This window comes from Rhynchophorus ferrugineus, unplaced genomic scaffold (assembly GCF_030347505.1).
Source record: "Rhynchophorus ferrugineus isolate W39M unplaced genomic scaffold, kcgeb_rfMv2 rfM4, whole genome shotgun sequence".
Taxonomy (NCBI): domain Eukaryota; kingdom Metazoa; phylum Arthropoda; class Insecta; order Coleoptera; family Curculionidae; genus Rhynchophorus; species Rhynchophorus ferrugineus.
This window is the reverse complement of record NW_027472583.1, coordinates 43,537,921-43,555,773: the sequence shown is the minus strand read 5'-3', so window position 1 is coordinate 43,555,773 and position 17,853 is coordinate 43,537,921. Positions and strand designations below refer to the sequence as shown.

Genomic DNA, 17,853 nt, shown 5'->3' with positions numbered 1-17,853 from the left:
GCTGCTTGCATGAATTTTGATCAATTATAGCTACTGGTAAAAATGCGCAGTACCAACATAAATAACTGTTAAATTTTATAATTTTGACATTTCCCTGCAAAAAAATGATAATTCTCCATTTAGTATATAGATCCTGACTACAAAACACTGAAAATTGAATTTTTGACATTTCTTCCTTTTGTTTGTTGTTTTGCAAAAAAGTTGGAACCCTTTCATCATCGTGGTTTCAGTATCCGGTCAAAAAGTTTTTGGTGGCGTATTGTGGTCGCCGATAAACGAACCATAACCATATAGTTTTGCTGTACATAGTGTGGGATCAACATAAGTGTATTACGAACTGCTAAAACTGAATTAAACTCTTACTGCAATGTCCACCCACGTTAATTGAATAAACTGAATGACGTATTATTGTTATAAAGACCAGCAGACAGTAGTTAATAGACACAAAGTCATCATCTTAAATCACAACGCTCTGCTGATATGTTGCAAGAATTGCGAAGAATTGTTGCAGTACTCAACTACAGTTCTTCAGAATTATAAAGCATGGCTTGACTGGTACACGTCTTCGAAATGCTAAAGAAGTGTGAAAATGGATCAATGATTGAATCGCCATTATCAGCCAATATCGTTATTTCGACATGATATCGCAATGTTGACTGTAAGATGAGAAAATGTTGGAAAATATGTTGAATAATATATATTTTACCAATTTTTCTCACCAAATTTATTTTTAAAGTGAAATGTGAAAATGATCAGAGTACGCAAGTTCTTAATATTTATTAAAAAAAAACATTTTGGACGACGGTTCTCAAGCATTAGATGGTCACATTTACTCCTTTAAAAATAAATCAAGGCAAGAATCATTAAAGTTCCCACAAAAATACTCTTTACATGAAGCTACATCAGCCATTAGCACTAGGAATTAGCTGAAAACTGTAGTTGTGTTGTGTGGCACGTAGTTTGATCTGTTGGAATAACAAGTCATCCACGCCCATATTATTCAATTGTTGGTGTAAAAGAAATCGATTATCATCATTCCGCATTGCTTGATTTTGACTCATCAAACACTAACCTTTTATGGATGCTAGTGATGCTGGTGAAGCTTCTGTGGTTTTGCGTCGTTCCATATACGCCAACTTTAATGATAACATAGCCATTGGTCAGAAAATGCACCTTGTGGTTAATAATAAATATATATATTTTTTTAATGAATTTAAATAGAGAATACATGGAAATAAATGGTTTTTTCATTTCGATGTACTGCTAAATCGCATAACTAGACCGGGTGAATTGGCATCACTGACTCAAATAATAGATTGAACAAATGCTGTCGAAACAATATGGAGTGCAACAATGATTTTATACCATACATATCATCCAGGAAAACACGTGATAAATAAAATTGTATTTATTAAATGGATATATATCATATCACAATTCCTGTAATAATTCCATAAATTGTATTAATAATCTTTTTCTTAGTATAACTGAAAAAAAACCCTCATACATAATTTTAGATAACAAATACCTACTAAATACAGTACTAATAAATTATATATTTTAAATTGATTTTTGTCAGTTTCTATTAAATAAAAACTAATTATGACTCATCCATCAATAAATACAATTAAGACATTAAGAAGAATTCCGTCATTCATTTATTCAAAATGAGTAAACAATTTTGATGAGTTTAAGTAGTTTTAAAATGGGACCGAATTTTATTACAAATTATTTATATAACATAACTGTTAATTAAGCGTTAACTATTTTAGATGTTGTTCATCTGTTAATGTAGTAATATTTAAGTTTCGACTTTGGTATCTTTTGTATCATATTTAGTAAAAATTAATGTATTTCAAATAAATACTTAATAAGTTTGAATTTCTTAGCTCATACAAAATGGAGACCAGGACTATTTTGAAAAGTTCAGTACAAGTTTTATTTTATTATCGCTCGTAGAAAGTTATTTTAATAGTTTTGCCTTTAAATGAAGCACTACTGCCCTCAACTGTCATCTATTAATAGACTACTGTGAGATTCTGAGCATCTTGCGTAATTTAGATTGTGCTTGGCAGCAGACAACCTCTCCCTTTCCAATTTTGTGGACGTACCGGGTAAAAATATAAGAGTAAAACAATCACATTCAACAGGTAGAGTTGAGAAGACCTAGAAAAATTACCGCCTTGATTCACTTCAGTGTAAATAGTTGATTAGTAAATTAGTAGTAAGTACAGTGAGTGCTTCATTATTCACATCCAGGTCTAGCTGAAATCGTGAACACATGAGCTGAAAAGCCTCGAGCTTAACATATACATGGTGCGCTTCAACACTGCTTCTTGATGGAAACAATACCGTTCAAACGAAGCAATGGCTGAAATGAAATGTGTTATAAGGACTCTGCTCCATCAGAAACAACAATAAAACGTTGGTGTACTGACTTCAAAAGTGGTTCTAGAGACACCGATGATGCAGAACGTAGTGGATGTCCAAAACCAACCATGACCAAGGTCACTATTTATATTTCGGAAATAGGAAAAAAAAATTAAGTGTATACACTTTTGCATACGCTTAAACCAATTTTCAAAGCATTCATTCCATTCCGAATGAGGTATCTTCAAAACTCTTCTTTGAGAGCTCGCATTGTCATGATGAAGAACAATCCGGCGTCTCTTGTTTGTTTTCTTTATGTTTTCCCGAAGAAACAGACCACCATTTTCTTTGAAGTGCTTCGTACGCGAACAACTTTTGTTGGATTTGGTTCATGTTGGAACACCCATACAGTCGACTGCTGCTTACTATCGGACTCATACATAATATATCCATGATTCGTTACCTGTCCCGATTTTATAAACGTCTTTCGGCGCACCGCGATTGAATTTCTTAATCATTTCTTTGCACCAATCGACAGTAGCCTTTTTTTGAGCGATTGTCAAACTGTGTGGGATCCAAGGCGAACATAACTTTCGAACAGCTAAGTGTTCTTAGCTTAGAACTAATGCTTAGGGATGCCTCCCACAATAGTCACATGACGATCTTGCTTAATCATTTCGTACACACCATCGATGTTTTCTGGCACAACAGCCGATTTTGGACGACCTTCACGAAACTCGTCGGTCAGCGAACTACGACCACGATTGAATTCACTAAACCAGCAAGACACGGTGGTTTTTGATGGACCTTCATCGCCAAAAGTTAAATTAAGTTGATGAACTCTTGTTGTGATAATCCACGTCGAAAATCGTAAAAAATCATCGCACGAAAATGTTCACGATTCAGTTCCATTTTTTTGCCGAGACGAAACTTTCGACTAAATATAAAATAAATAAATCGCGTCCGTGTGACAAAATGGTCTGAGTACGTATATCGTCAAAAATGTAAAACTTTACGATGGAACCGTCAGATGGATTCACATGACAACAGTGTTGCCAATTACCTAAATATAAATAGTGACTCTCGCAACACCGGAAAACATCAGAAATATCCATAAAATCGTTTTGAATGATCGAAAAGTGAAGTTGCATGAGCATTTGACCATGCTCATGTAATATAAAAACTGTGCCGCGTTTGCTTACTCCTGATCAAAAACAAAAACGTGTTGATGATTCTAAGCAATGTTTGGTCAAGTTTAAACGTAACAAACCGGAATTTATAGATCGATATGTGTCAATGGATGAAACATTGATTCATCACTTCACTCCAGAATCAAAACGATCGTCATCTGAGTGGACACCACGTTGTCTACATGCATTTTATTTTGATGCAAAAGGTAAATCGTTCTATAAAAGTGGTATTGAAATGTTAGAGCGGCGCTGGAATGATCGTGTAGCTCTTAATGGAGGTTACGTTGATGAATAAAGTCAATTTTGAACAAAAAATAGCGTTTTCTTTCTTACACCCGGGACTTATCTGCTCATGTGTTATGTATCATATACATACATGATATGACGACGAGGGTAAAACGACCATCGAATATAATACAGAGCTTATGCACAGATTTGGTATTGATATGAAGCAAACCGCATTTCCCGACGAAAAATGTAGTAACCATGGCAAAAGTCGATAAGTTGGACAACAAACTACTACCTCAACTTGAATATTCTTCAAAATATTCCCCACCGACTACTTCCTGTTTGCAAGCATGAAGAAATTACCGGGTGATAAAAAAACTTGAAAGGAATTAAAACATTGAAAAAGAGCTGAATTACATATATTGGAGCTAAATTGGAGGAGATTGTGTTTTGAAATAAAACACTTTTTCTCGAAAAAAACAATTTCATTCGGAAACTTACTGACATGCAACTGGCTTCGTATAACAACATTCGTGTTTCTTTCGTCCAGTTCAGCCATAATGTTCAGCCTTACATTATAATTTGAGTTTTTGATTTGAGCATGATGTAAAATTGTTGATATTTAATTAAATTAGTATAACCTAATAACACTTGAACGTTTTTGACATTCCATATTAAAGTATTTGTGTATAATAGATATCGATTGATATATTTGAATATCAAATATGATTGAAAATATTATGAGGTTAAAATAAATCTTATCAATACCTACTAAAAACATGATTTAAATAAGCGGTTTTGGTTCCTTGATGGCAAATCAATGCACTAAAGACATTTTATAATTATTGAGAACAATTTTTTTTAATTATACGTCTGAATATTATCTGATTTCATAACTGAAAAGTGTTTAATCAATGACTATCTTGGCAATTTCTCATTCTGACTGGACTATTTTCCCTCACAAATGTTTGTTCAATTTGCCGAATTGCCACTTTTAATGAGTAACGAGGGCATTCTATAGTATTATTTTATATTCAGCTAAATACTGAAGAGTTGCCACTGCTCTATGGATTTACTTGGATTTACTTTGACCATCGACATCTGTTGATGAAAATATGAAACATTGATATAAAGAATATAACTTAACTGTTAAATTCATTAGTTTGACATATCTCTACATAAAAGAGTTTTTCGTTTAGAATGATTGAGTTATTCAGTATATATCGATGGTGATATGGATGTCACTAAGAAAGAATGGACAAAAAGTTTGAAGACAATGAATTTCATGAATTGTATTGGACGAAAAACCAGCTCTAACTCTTTTAGAACTTTTTGAACCATTTCAGCATCTCGGTTTCATTGTTTGCCAGGCAAAAAGATCTAGATCTGGAGAATACGGTGGATGATGAAGCAATTCTAAGCCTAATTCATGGATTTTTGCCATCATTTTCACTGACTTGATGGTGACACGGTGCATTGTCTTGGTGAATCAGCACTTTCTTTTTCTTTAAATGCGGCCGTTTTTCGGCGATTTCGTCCTTCGAACTGTCCAATAACGCTATGTAATAGTCGCTGTTAATGGTCCTTCCTTTTTCAAGGTAGTCAATGAAAATTATTTCATGCGTATCCCAAAATACAGACGCCATAACCTTGCCAGCCGACTGTTGCATATTCCCACGCTTTGAAGCGGGTTCATCGTGTGCATCCACTCGGATGACTATCGATTGGACTTCGGAGTGAAATAATGGAGCCATGTTTCATCCACTGCCACACATAGACGCAAAAACTCGGGTTTATTACCCTTGATCATTTTCAAACACTACTCCAAATCATCAACTCCTCGTTGTTTTTGGTTAAAAGTGAGCTCGCGCGGCATCCACTTTGCACAGAGTTTTCTCATACCCAAATATTCGTGAATGATATGATGTACACGTTTAGTTGATATATTTAGAGTGTCTGCTATTTCATTCAATTTCAATTTACGGTCATTCAAAATCATTTTATAGATTTTTTAATGTTTTCGTCGATAACAACCTCTTTTGGGCGTCCACTGCGTTCACCGTTTTCGGTGCTCATTTCACCACGTCTAAACTTAGCATACCAATCCTTAATGGTTGATTTTCCTGGGGCAGTGTCCGGAAACTCGGCATCAAGTCAAGATTTTGCTTCAACAATTTCCCTTCAAAAAGCAATATTTTATCAATACGCGAAATTCCTTTTTATCCATTTTTTCACAATAACAAAAGTTGCTTTACTCAAAATGCTATTATTCACAAAATGATGATCCGACAGCTGTGAAATTTATACACGCATCTTTTGGGGGTTAGGGCTAACTAAAAAACATATGGATTTAATTCTAGTAGCACCATCAATGTGTCAGGTCGGGGACTTTTCAATTGATTTGTTACTCACAGCCTCTTCTGGTTATACCTTGTTCAGATCGATGCAACGTAGTTTGGCTGGCATACGGTTTCGAAATGTTGAAGACGTGTGAAAATCGATCAATAAATGAATCGTTATCTAACTAACATCGTTATTCCGTCATGTTGCCAGAAATGATGGGAAAAAGTTGTAGAAAATCAACGAAAAGGGTTTGAATAGTGAAAAAATTAACAGAATAAACACAAGCACCTAATAACATTGTAGAGTATCAGAAGGGTGTTGTATCTATCTTCTTCTAGCTCTTTAAGATCATTTTGTCTAACTATCGAGTCTTTTTATTCTGAAGATCCAACGAAAATTGAAAATTCTAAACGCTTTAGATCGACTTATAAATTTCGCCATGGTAACCGTTGTTATGTAAGGAAATATAATTTTAGTATATTTATTTTTTATATATATAAATTAAGCTTGCATATATTCTTGTATGCAAAATTCGATAAACAATCGATAGATTAACTTGAAATTGAACAGGACATCCTAAGTGCTCTGCGAGGTTTGGATAAAAATATTTTGAAAAAACAATAGGATTAAAAATTATTTCCTATGCTCACAACCCAAGAAAATTAAGCATTTAACAGGACTTGAAAGATTAATAATAATTTAATCGGATTGAAAACAAAATTATATGTGACAAATGTCTGTATATGTATGATATATTTGCTCCTTTGTTATTTTTTTTTAGTTATTTAAGTTTTTGGAAAAATAAAGTGAGTTTCATACACAATAACGTATTCAATTAATTTGTTTTATTTTGGAAATAATTTAAATATGTGTGTTTTCTCGGTAAATATGTGCTTGCTACCATACTTTTAATTACACGCCTAATTATTAATACTAGATTTATAGCGAAGCCTACTCGGGATTAGCTAGTTTTCCTAAAATATATATAGTCTTTCTAATAAAACAGCCACTCCACGTAATCAATATTTATGACGTCAATATGTCACAATGTTGCCGCATCAACTTTGACTTCTGCTTTACAACGTTTGCCGGGTTATAATCTCTAATTATTATCACTAATGTTTTAAAGAATTTTGTAGGTATTTGACAACAGGGTCGACTAGTACCAAAACAAAAAATGAATTTTATAAACTGATTCGGTTACATGTTCCGACATAACAGACAGTATTCTGTCTCTTTTTAACTAGTCTAAAATGAAAAGGAAATATCCACTTCGAGTTTAAAACGAATTTTACATTTTTACAAACTGAATTTGTATTATTTGTAATTGCGTAGTATATTCGACGTCATCTACGACGTGCATTGGTTATTTTATTTGAAGAACTATATAATAATTCTTTTGAATTCTTTAATAAATGAGGGATTAAAATAAGGGAATAAATTGATTAATTTATTGCTATTTTTCACTATCCAAACAGTTCTCGGATCCTTGGACAGTCGAAGCATCAAAAAACGAAGCCCAACGAACATTAAGTTAAAGTCGGTGAGTTCTAACGTTCCTTTACTTTTCAACTTTCTGTGAATCACAAGATATAATGTTCAGTTTGCATTGTATTATGATATACATCATATTCTCCATGGCAGTAACATTTTCTGGTTTAATAACAATAGGTTAGATGACTTTTGAAGAACCACTTTATGATAATCCTATGTATTTGCTTTATCCGAAATTAAAATTCTAGTTTTTGTTTTTAAAATTATTATTTCAGTTATGGTCACAACGTACCGCCATTACCGACGAATCTATTATGGGCAAATTTAGATTATTTGCCTTGATAAATCACCGTTCAATTTTCTCATTTATTTCCGTTGGTTGTACAAAACCATTTTTTAACTGTTAAATATACGATAAATAATCCAAATAAAATCGAAGCACGCTAAAAATTTCAAATGTTGGATTGCGGAAATGATGGTTAGGAAACGATAAGTGACGTCAATGTTTTGTAGCGTTTCTGACAGGTGTTTGACTTAAAATGACGAATTTTGAAATTTTGTGTTTTTATTTTTGGAAAAATCTTAGCAATCCCACTTTTAATTTTAAAATAAATATTTTTTTAGTAATATCTCTATAGTATAGTATTATTATAAATCGATATTTCTGTGATTCTTTATTAAAATAATCTAATCTATTAAAATAAATTAAAGGAAACTATATTGAAAGGGCCCCGTTTCTTTTTTGAATACAACCACTTGAATTATTTTATATCACTTATAAACCTTGATCTTGAAATCATTGTGAATAATCCTCTGGAAGTTCTGTAGTGAAAATTCGGGTTGTCCATAAGAGCACCATTCCATTTTAATAAAGTATTATTTAATAACCCATAATTTGTTTGGCATGGTTAACTAAATAATTATTGCTTCTTCCTAAGAATTGGAGCTTATACTTCAAAAACTATTCCATAATTTTTTGAAATTATATTTTGTTGAAACACATTTCTAACGTAATTTTTTGGAAATTGTACATGTTTTTCCAAAGCTTATTTCGTTGACTAATTAATTGTCTATTTATTTTGCTTAAAGAATAATTTCCATATTTTTTTTTCAGGTTGGTTGCAATACAAATCAGTTGACATCGGCGTGTGACTGATGATGTGGTTTGATTTTGGTTACATCGAGAGGAAGATGACAAAGAAAACACAGAAGACTCTTGTTCGGCCTCTTTGGATTTGTTTTCATATTTAGATTTATTGGCAGAATTATACATGATTGAACGTGACGCAATGGATGTAAACTATACGTGTTCAAACTATTTATTCATAAGTTTATTGTTATAATACATAAAAAAATGAAAAAATACGAAGAAACCTCACCAAAGAACTTAAAAAACCTGAATATTAATAATCAACAAGTGATTGAAAAATATATTAGAATTAGTTAGTGTTCGGGTAAGGTAGTATATTTCTCGAAAAACAATTTAAAATGGTATCTTTAGCTTCATTTTTAGGAAAAAATAATTTCGAAAAAAATTCGATCCTACGCACCTTTTAAACCATTTTAAAAATATCTTTAGCTTGAAAATCAACTATGTGAATGTGAAAAAATGGTGAAAGAAATTTTTTAAAACATTTACAAAATTTGAAAACCTGGCTTGTGTGTCAATTGCTATTAAGATATTAATACTACTAAAAGCTATTAAGAAGAAATTCACGAATTTACACACACTATAAATAATTTACCTTATAAAGAACATTTTCAACTATTAAACATTTTAATAAATATATACTATTAGGTTAGTTTAGTAAGAATGTACTGTTGTTCTTGTAGAATAACTTTAAATATTTAGAATTCTTGTAATATAGAGTAATTATTTCCAAGAAAAAAATCGTATTTTCTCTACAAGTTAATGTATAATTTGTATTTAGCTAGATATGCCCTTTAAACCCTCATTAAAAGACTTGCGTAATATGAAAATCTGAATTACATAATAGTCTCGTAGAATAACTTAAAATGTTAGTCCTACTATCATTTTCAGGAAAAAAACTTATATTTCTACAGTTCAATATATCAATTTAGGCAGATGTGAAGTTAAAACTAAAAGCGAATATATAAGATATAAGAAAATATAATGATAATATGATTTATAAAAATATAACTCTTAATATTATTATTAATTACTACTGTAAGCAAAAAAATAAAACAATTTGAAACAAAATTCAAATTGGTTTTTAATTTTCCAAATGTCCTTTGTCCCTCTTAAGGTAATTGCATTTGTATGCGATGTTTTTCTGCTTTTCCGTATATGGATAGCGCTCTATTCGCTTTTAATAAACTCAAGCCGATATTTTGAGTCCGGCAGAGCTAATTCAGGCGAATAAGGAGATGTATTTTTTATGAAAACTTTAACTAATAAATATCGCGATTAAATTATCGTCTCATAATTTCTCTAGAACAAATAGTTTTGTACAAATGACGTACATTCTTTGTTGACAGTTTGGCGGAAGGAAATCAAAATAACTAACACATTCTTTTCATGATGAAGTACTGAAAGGGAAATTACTAATGCATCTAGTTAAATGCCTACTAATATTATAAAAATAAAACAAATTAAATTAGACGAACACAAGGTTGGCCGAACACAGGGCTAATAGGTGTGCTTTAGCGTAATTTTATAGCACTACTTTAAATTACAATACAATGTAATTGGTATGTATCAGTGTATGTATTTATAAAAATATAAAACTATATTCATAAAAATGTTTTTAGATTGTGCTATTAATTAATATTAAAAAAACAATGAGAATCTAATTATAGTGTTGAATTCAACATATAATTAAATATAATATATGTATACTACTTTTTAAATTATCTTCCATGCAATATGATGAAGAACTTATCGATTATGAACCAACGATATTATTTAATTTAGTAATTTCTTCGGAATGAGCCGCATATATGTCGATCTTACTGATGTCTAATGATGACCTCACGATGAGTTATATTGCGACCTTGTAGTATCAGCACAGCATCAATATTTACCGGAAGAACAATTGATTTCCACATTCATAAAAACATCCTAAGGCGTATTACGGCAACGAATGTAGTAGATGAATAAACCATAAATAAATATAAGTATATAATTAAAAAAAAGTCCTTTAGGATGTTACGTCAAAAGTCGAATAACGTTCATCTGCGCAATATCAGATGGATTCACGTTGATCATCGCAAAAATACTGTGACAACACAAATATCTCCTAACATAATTAATTAGTTTTATTAGCTAATTAGTTTTCACTTATTATAATATTAAAACCATATATTAATATATTTTATTTAAAAAAATCCGAAATAATCCTTTTGCTAATAGATCATAATTTTGATTCGCCAAAATTTAACGAACATTACTGGTAAATCAAAACCGAGTTTAACTTAATTTTAGTCAACGGAAATGACTCAATTAAATTTGTTTTAAATAGAAATTTGATTTATTTATATTTATTAAGATTCCACTGAAATGGTTGTATGTATGACCGTAGACAGATTTAATTATCAAACTAAATTATTTTTGCCACAAAATAAGTCTGATTCTTAATTATTATCAGATTTTTTAAAATATATTTCGAAATGTTTCCAAAAATATATCGGTTACCATATGAATGACATAAATCAATTTAATAAATTCGTTTTATTTTGATTCATTTGTGGGTGACCAGAAACTTAAATAAATTCAAGGATACATATAATAAAAATTGATAAATATTAATATTTTCAGGCTAAGGACTATAGTTTATATATGTTTCTAGTTATTATTGTACACAAAACGAATAAATAAGTCTGGACTAGTCTTTCTAACGAACTGAACGAAAACAAAACATTAAAAAACGCAAATAAGCGCCACAATTAGAGACCTATTAATAGTTCGGTATAGTAAATCGAATGGGCGGTAGAAGTTACAGGTGTGTATTTTCATTAATCGGGTCAATTTGTTGATTCATAATTATTTATAGACTACTGGGCGTTAGGTCTGGACGAAAGGGAGTCGTCCATATATTTTGCCCAACTATTATCGGGTTTACTATAGAGGAAATTGGATCGCTTTCGCAAACCAAGTTTACAAGAATAGAAGTTGACACCTAACCTGAATAAAATTTCATTTAAAACTCATTTATTTACGTTTGCATGGTACATATGATAAGAAATGCGGTTTATATCAGAGCGGAAGTGTCCCTTTCCGTCTTACGTCAAACAACAAGGATGGAAACTGTACGAAAATCAATTCTCCGAAAGCGAAAGCTGGCCGGGGGTTGAACGCGGAGAGATGAACGCGCGGGGAGGGTACGTAAACCGACGACATCGCTACAAATTCTGAACCGTTCGAGAAACCAGTAATAATGGTTCTGATGTAAATACTGTGTTACTAATCAGAGATATTTTTAAATATTATCCGGCTATTTCTCGGAAGTATTGATTGGACAGAAACCCTGACTGGACGTCCCTGGATTTAAATCACCCTGACGTTTCTCCCGATGGAAATATAAATAAAAAGATAGGGTATTGATCCGGTTAGGACATGGAACAAGATATCGGGTTGTTGACGGGTTAATGCGAGAAATAACAGTGAAATAGTGAAAATTATTGATTTTGTTTGAACGTAAACAACTACATCTTAAGGCTTGGCCGGATAAATCAATAACTTCCATTACATCAACTGTTTAGTCGGGAAAATTGTTGGTTAATGAAAAATAACGTAATTTCTCGGCTTTAAAATGTTTATTCCGAACATTTTCGCGATTACATTCAAGGCAAATAGATTAAAAATAACCACACAATCGCAGATGACATAGTCTTGTTGAAATTATAAGTATTAATGCGAGATTACGGGTCGATTTGTTGTCTGAAATGTTAAAAATAAATAGAAAATCGGTACAGTACCTTGTTGTTTTATCCAGTGGTTACATATCTGAAGAAAAATGCACTTTTTTGCCACTTTCTGTGGGCCAAAATCACGCCCTGTCCACTAACACTCTGACTCTGAACTGACAACGTTGCCAATTCGCTGGTCGTAGTTGACAATCAAAATACAATTAGCTACATTAAAAACCGATTTGTGAATGAGTGTTTAATTATAAGTACAACTTAAATTTAAAATAAATCAAAAATGTGTATATAACAATAACTTTTGGAACGTAATAGAAATGATTACAGTTCTAATTAAAACATTATTTTCTGTTATTTATGGAATAACTTTCTATTATTGATGATATAACTAATGAAAACCATTAGAAGAAACTACAGAAGGGCATGGAGATGGTAGTAATAAAAGAAATGTATTATTTATGATTTCTTTATAACCGAAGACCTCATATATTTTATTTTATTTTTTTAGCGGCGAATCTTACAATCCGGCAACGGAGTGCACCCAGCGTCAGCTGGTGTAACTTTCAGAAACTATATGCATGGGCGTGCCTGAAGGGTACACGTCTATTTTTCTCAAGTATAAACAATTCTAAAATAATATTTTTATATCACATTAAGGTAATACATACGTAGAATATAACTGTATTATCTTTTAAAATTTTGTGGGGTTTTAATTAGGTCTTATTGAAATTCAATAATTTTTATTGGATAATTCGAAATCGTTGCCAAATTTGGTAAACAAATCTGCAGGTTCTGTACCATTCCATATAGAGCACGACGATTGCGAGAATGTGAAAAGAAATTAAATGTTGAAAACATTTTTATTGGCATGTACTTATATTATTTCCCTTTGAGAAGAATAAGTATATTGGCCGATTTATTGCTAGTTGTGTAATTTTTATTTATGTTGCGTCTTTTGGTGGGTCGAAATATTGTAGGTGTATGAAATACGAAATAATTTTATGAATATTTTGCTTTCGATTCCAACCTACGTCTTCTTTAGGCACTATAAAATGTCCATTCATGAAGTTCATTGATTTTTTTTTTGGACCATCTACGTCACTAATGTGGCCTGTTTATATATTTTTTTAATTATTTTAGATATGTCTCTCGTAAAATAATTATAGATTTAAAAATTAGTTTACTTTTCTTCACTATGATTAATTAATATTAAAATTGAACTCATCCACCATTTCATCATAATGAATGCTTTATAGTGATATTCGACTATCTTTAAAACTATACATTTGCTTACTAATTGTATTATATTAATTATAATTAAAACAAAAATCGGAAATCTTAAAAGAAATCTGTCATGTTTTGTCGAACAATCGTAATTTGGCGAAGGTAAAATTATTTCACATTTTTTTTTATTTTGTGCGAGAGCAGCATTTCTTTTTTATTTGGTTTCGGGTTACTAGGAAGGTTACAATCGTGTCAAAGAGGGCGCCATATTTTTTTAAGACCTTCGAGCTTATTAGCTTATAACTTTTTGGATTTTCATTTTTTAAAACATTTTTTCTTTTATACATTTTTTAAACATTAATAAATAATTTATATCCGGTAAAAATATTGTTTATTAATATTTATTTCACTTGAAAAAAATACCTAAATTCATTAGTATATCGTCTTAAATTGAGCAAATTTCGTTAAAATTTGTTTGAATTTGACATTTGGCGTCAATTGTCATATGATCAGAGAAGTCACGTGATATTGTTTATAATTGTAAAGCTTTTGACAATATTTTTTCTTTTAATTTATCAAAATATAGATTTAACTTTCAAAATGGAACCTTCCACAGTTTCCCTTTAAAAAAATTGTACAATATTCTATTAATATAAATATAAACTCAGATGCAGATATGAATCATTACTTTATTCACAACTCAGTCAACACAATTACTATAGTGTCAAAATTATTATAAAACTATATTTAATTTAAAACAAATATATGCATAATTTATCATAATGCATTTTGATTTATCGTTAAAAGAAAAGCTGAACCATATATCTGTAATTTAAAAAAATATAACGGAGTAATGAGAAAAAATACACAAAACATATTATCATGTACAATTTATTTTAATATCATCTAATGACAATGCATTATGACAACTAATATCTATAAAGTAATATAAATTTGTAACTAGCCGTCTTGGCTGGGGCAGTGGTAAACGCGATAGAACGGTCCTCCTACTGTAGAGATAGTCACGGGTTCGAATCCTGCTGGGGCATGGTCGTAAATTTTATGTTTGTGATTGTCCTAGGTAAAAGTGCAGAATCCGACAAAGAAAATGATCCCAGTCACGCCAGTATTCAGGCCTGGGTAAAACCGGATGTCTTCTGGGATGATTTCTGAGTTGGTCACGCTCTAGTCGGTAGGCTTAATGCCGGGGACCGTCGTTCGGGGCCCACGTTAAACAGTAGGTCCAGTCCACATAAATCCTCGTTGGTAAAGGAAGACTTTAAAATATATATAAAAAAATTAATTTGGTTTATTTTATTTAATTGATAAATGGTTAGTACATTTAATATTAATCCTTTTGTAATCATATATCTATATATATATTTGTTTGTTGAAATATCTACTACACACTTTTTTGTTCTTGCAATTAAGTGCTTTAATCCAGAACATTATGTCACAGAATTATAATAATTTTTATTATGGGTATTCAGTAATTCATTCGAATAAAGCTTCATTTAATGAACATAATATATTATAAATATAACCTGAAATATTACCATCGTTTTTGAGGTCGCATTTTCGTGTTGTCTCACCCAGTGTACTTACCAGATATAATGTTTTCCGATTACTACTTGTTCAGATCGATACAGTATGGCTTGGCTGATACACGGTTTCCAAATACTAAAATCGCTTTTTTGACACAGTATCACTATCATGTTGCCGGAAAGATTGGAAATAGTTGTAGAAAATGATGGAAAATAGTTTGATTTACATATATTGTACCAAATTTTCTCTTTTCCTAATATCATCTTGCGCGTTTCCTTTTCATTTTTGTTGTGTTCTCTTCAGCAACCAATGTATTAATAACTTGGTATATATACTGTGGTTTCAGTGATATCAAACGATAAAATAAACGTGCCATTTGAATTTCTATAACTAATTTCTTAATTAATTTCATCTAAAACTTTTCATATATCTGATTTAATAAAGATTAAACCATAATTTTTTTGGTGATGGTTACACATTTTAGATAACCTTTTCGCCTTTTTTTATGAGTTTTAACATTTACATTAATTTAGTAATTATTTACATTGCACCTATCAATATTAATTATAACTTCCTAGTATTTACCAAATTAATGGAAATTACAATTTTAAAATTTTAGTATTTACAAGTACGTCCTGAATTCAGTAGCAAAGAAGAAACTAACTGATTAAATCTTAGCCAAAACATCTGGGAAATCTGTTAGTCCACTTTGTTGAAAAGCCCATGAGTAATCCTAGAGCTTATATTGTTTTTTAAACCGTCTCAATATCATTATCAATACAATTAAGAAAGGTTTTAAACAAATTAAACATTTTGTGTGATTGTGAAGAACTAATATATCCTTCATTCATCATCATTAAATATTTTATTTCAACATGAAATCAGTATTTGTTTCTGACAAAAGTTTCTGAATTTTTTAGCTGCATAAGTAGTAGACACCATAGAGTAATATATAGAGTGTTAACTTAATACAAATAATTTCAGAATTGTTTTGGGTGGTCTCAGCAGAAAGGCACTGAGAACGTCATTTCGCTGAATTTCATTGGTTACTTTAAATTACCATTACAGACGATTTCATACCATATAGACAATTTTGATTATATTTGCTATGAGATATGTTATGTTTTCAATTAGATTGCAGGCAATTTTTATATCCACATTTAATTATTTTTTATTTATATATATATATATATATATATATATATATATATATATATATATTATATATATATATATATATATATTTATATATATATATATATATAATATGGATATAAAAATTGCCTGCAATCTAATTGAAAACATAACATATCTCATAGCAAATATAATCAAAATTGTCTATAGCTCTTTTCCTTTTTTATATATTTTTAGTGCTATCAATTCAAATAAGATGTATTATTACTGAAAGTAATAAAAATGGTATTATTTTACCCATACTGAAAGTAAAGCAGCACAGCTGAAAGTCTGTTAATATTTTACCAACTTGTTCAACACAAAAATGTATTGAGGCAAATTATTATTATTTTTACAATGTTATTGCAAAAATTATGGAATGGATAATTAAAACAGTTAAATCATATGATATGCGTCAGAATGGAGAAAACATACCAAAAAGTAATACTTTAAAGAACAGAAACAAAAAATTAAACCATGATATATTTCAAAATTACTGCTGTGCTTTTATTATAGTAAAATCGAGGAGTTAAAAAGGCAGCTTAGGCATCTATTAACAATATAATAAAACAAGCATGATAATCTCTTGTTTATAAAATCAAGCTCACCCTGTTGAAAAAGTTATCTCGGTTAAGGAGCCCCAAGCCAAAATATTAATTATAAGTATCTTGACCAATATACATTTGTTTTAAGTAAATGAACCCCTTCAAAATAATTAAGTTTTAAATTGATGGCACTTTACAAACAGCTTTTTAAAGGTTAAGAAAAACTTTTAATGTAGTAAAATTACATTTACCTTCAATGTAATTTTACCATTGCCATCATTGGGACACATTTTGGATTTAGAGTGTGAGTAATATGTTCATAATTTCTTCTGTTATATTGTTGTAAATAATAATATATATGAACACAAATGCTTTATATAAATAATTGTATATGTACCAGGTAAAAGCAATGCTAAGTCACACACATCCTTAATCTTGCTAACTTGGGGCAACACAAGGAAAACTACGTTCGGTTTTTATTTCCGCACAAACACTGGATACACAACACTTTTGAGAACGAAGAAACATTAAAATCGAATAATAGTGATTATATTTAAGGCACAAGAATGCTAATCGTATTTTATATTAGACACACAAAAATGTCGTCGTAAACAAAATGAAACAAACAATGGCGTTATAAAAATGAACCAATCAAATGCCTTCGTAGACCAATTCAAATGAACCAATCAAAAAAGTGGTCTCAGAGCCGCCATTGAATGGACCACCCAAAACATTTCCTTGATTTTACCTATTTAAGTTAAACCTCTATATTTACTCTATGGTAGACACTTGCATGAATTCTGGCCATTTTTTTAAAATTTAAAAATGTATTTTGTTAACTGAAATTATATAGATAT

The 17,853-nt window shown here is 30.5% G+C and overlaps 1 protein-coding gene across 3 annotated transcripts in view; it reads right to left on the bottom strand.

Annotated features, from left to right (window-relative positions):
* rhea (Talin_middle and talin-RS domain-containing protein rhea) overlaps window positions 1-12,700 on the bottom strand; it is a 47,081-nt gene extending 34,381 nt beyond the window's left edge. For all 3 annotated transcript variants that reach the window (XM_076402377.1, XM_076402376.1, XM_076402374.1), the window contains exon 1: window positions 12,564-12,700. The gene's annotated coding sequence lies outside the window, so the exon portion shown is untranslated. The remainder of the gene's footprint in view (window positions 1-12,563) is intronic.
* Between the last annotated feature and the right edge of the window lie 5,153 nt (window positions 12,701-17,853).